Source organism: Stegostoma tigrinum, unplaced genomic scaffold, assembly GCF_030684315.1.
Source record: "Stegostoma tigrinum isolate sSteTig4 unplaced genomic scaffold, sSteTig4.hap1 scaffold_94, whole genome shotgun sequence".
Taxonomy (NCBI): domain Eukaryota; kingdom Metazoa; phylum Chordata; class Chondrichthyes; order Orectolobiformes; family Stegostomatidae; genus Stegostoma; species Stegostoma tigrinum.
Window position 1 is genome coordinate 1,131,046 of NW_026728819.1, and position 2,549 is coordinate 1,133,594.

At 44.6% G+C, this 2,549-nt stretch overlaps 1 non-coding gene across 1 annotated transcript; it reads right to left on the reverse strand.

Annotated features, from left to right (window-relative positions):
• Positions 1 to 1,642: 1,642 nt before the first annotated feature.
• trnar-ucg (transfer RNA arginine (anticodon UCG)) lies at positions 1,643 to 1,715 on the reverse strand. Its single transcript has one exon. It is a non-coding gene; the product is annotated as a tRNA-Arg (tRNA).
• Positions 1,716 to 2,549: the final 834 nt, after the last annotated feature.

The following is a 2,549-nucleotide window of genomic DNA, read 5'->3' on the forward strand; positions in this document are numbered from 1 at the left end:
AATCTACACCTTCTTAAGCACCAAGGGCAATTTAGCACTGCCAATCCACCCACCCTGCACATCTTTGAACTGTGGGAGGAAACCCATGCATTCGCAGGGAGATTTCACAAATTACACACAGACAGCCGCCCAAGGCTGGAATTAAACGCTGATCCCGAGCACTGTGCCACCGTGCTGCCCTCAATATGGATGGTTAGAGAGTCGAAGAATATAAAAGGGGATGAAGTGAATAAGCAAAGACAAGCAGAGATGCATATTGAGGTAGACACTAAAAGGACCAATTCTCCATTAAACACTGCTGCTAACTAACTGAAAGGAAAAGGCAAATAATTCCATACAAGCAGAGCCTTTCACCAACTGAGGGAGACGGAAGCAGCATTACAGCAGATAAAAATCTGTTAAAGTTGTAAAGTTGATGGCTGCAAACTAATGCGATATTTTGATAAATATACTGATTCGACAGACAAAAGCGATAATTTCCCTGGTGTTATAATATAGAGGGGCAAAACTGACCTGGTTCTGACGAATGCTTAGAGGATCTGAAACGTTAACTCTGTATCTCTCCACAGGCCTGCTGGGTCACTCTGTCAATTCCTGTTTTTGTTTCAGTTTTCCAGCATCCGCAGTTCTTTGTTTCATGTTAGCTTGAATATTGTTTGGGGCACAGTTAGTTACCTCACAGCCCCTTTCCTTCCAACATAGGGGAGGTGATGCAATCCATGCAATCGATTGTCAGAAGAACACATCCGGGACATTCATGCCCTTTCGGGATGAAAACTGCCCACCCTTACCTGGTCTGGCCTACATGTGACCCCAGACCCACAGCAATGTGGTTGATTGATTGAATGCTGCCGAGCCAGTAGTGCCAGTTAATGAATAAAATTACAATGAGTCAGCAAAGCTGGTGTCACTAAAAGCTAGGAGGGAAGATCTTCAACTCAATATTTCAAACCAGGGCCGTGGATCCAAAAACACCAAATCTGAACCACGAGACAACAAGGGAACACGCTGGAGGGCTTGTATCATTTCACAATGACATTGTTTTTGCCTTTCCATTATTGATCCTTTTGCTTACAGGTCAGTTTCCCCTTGTCTTCGAGTTTTTATCACGTGGAAAAAAATGACTATCTGGGCCATTGTGTCAGTGCGCGTCATCAGCCATCTATCTATCCTAATCTCAGTTTCCAGTATTTGGCACACCGTGTTGTGCATTCTGACGTATCAAGGGCAAATATCAATGAGATTAACACTGTAATCAGGTTTTGTGACAGTAAAGCTGTGTTACAGCCCACTTATGGAACTCATCCTCACGTTTAGCCACAGAGGGAGATATACGGACACATCCCTCAGGATGACACTGACTCCAAGTGCTTCACATTCACTGTCTGTCCCCACACATGTTTCGCCGACAATAGGCAGATTTACATAGAACACAAACAAGTTCTCCAGGCAATGAAACCTGTTGTTGTGAGCTCGGAAATGAAACCAACAGTGAGCTGAAAAGGTCCCCAACACTGCTCATGCATAACTTCCAATTTCATAGTTTAGCTTCGCGGAATCTGACAACAAAATCACCCGCCATATATTCCAAATTCAGATGAACATGTCAGCTTTCTAGCCTTGAAAATGGGCGAGCCGTGCTCAAGCCAGGCAGGACTCGAACCTGCAATCTTCTGATCCGAAGCCAGACGCGTTATCCATTACGCCACTGGCCCACAGTGGGCACTTGGCTTCTTGTTGAGTTGAGATTTTTACGGGGACCAAGGTGGAAATGTGATACATGAGGTGAGCACAAGCAAAGGTAGCCTCTGTTGCTGCTTCACTTCAATGGACCCCACGTTGGGAAGCAGTAAATTTCACTTGCAAAAGAAGCAAATTTGTCCTCAGATGCCTGTTTCATTGTCATCTGTTTCTCTGCTGAGACTTGGCATCGTTTTATTTAGTTACTGCGCCAGTTTACGAACCAATCTAGTGAAACATTATTTCACACAATTACTAACCCTAAACTTTCGTCCGGTGAAGTGGATGCATGTGACATATTTGCAGCATACACCCTTCGCAATCATAGACTGAAATCAATTTCATAAAGAACCACCCCATGCTCCCCTGAATATTAAAAAAATCAGAGGCAACAACGGCTCTTGCAGGATTCACGCCAGCAACGTCTCACATTTCTAACAGCCACCTGATGTGAGAATCAGACCACAAGACCAATGACGCAGTCTGCTGATGCACCACTTAACAATAAATGAGATGCCAATCATGCAGTGATGGTCTCCCTGCCTCGGATGTAGCAGACAGAGTTGAAGTTCTATCTGCTCCAGAGGTATATAAGAACATATCTGAACGTGTTGCTTAAAAAAAATCCTATTCCCTGTTGCTTCAATGAATGCAGCAATGAACATTTTCTGTTTATTCTGTCTCACTAACCCGGAGACAGAGCTCTCTCCATCGGCAGACTCGTTAAACTATTTGGCCACGGGCAGGCAGTGCTGGGGGTGGTCCACACTTTGTCGCTGTCTCAAACACTGGAAGAAGGAAGGAGCAGA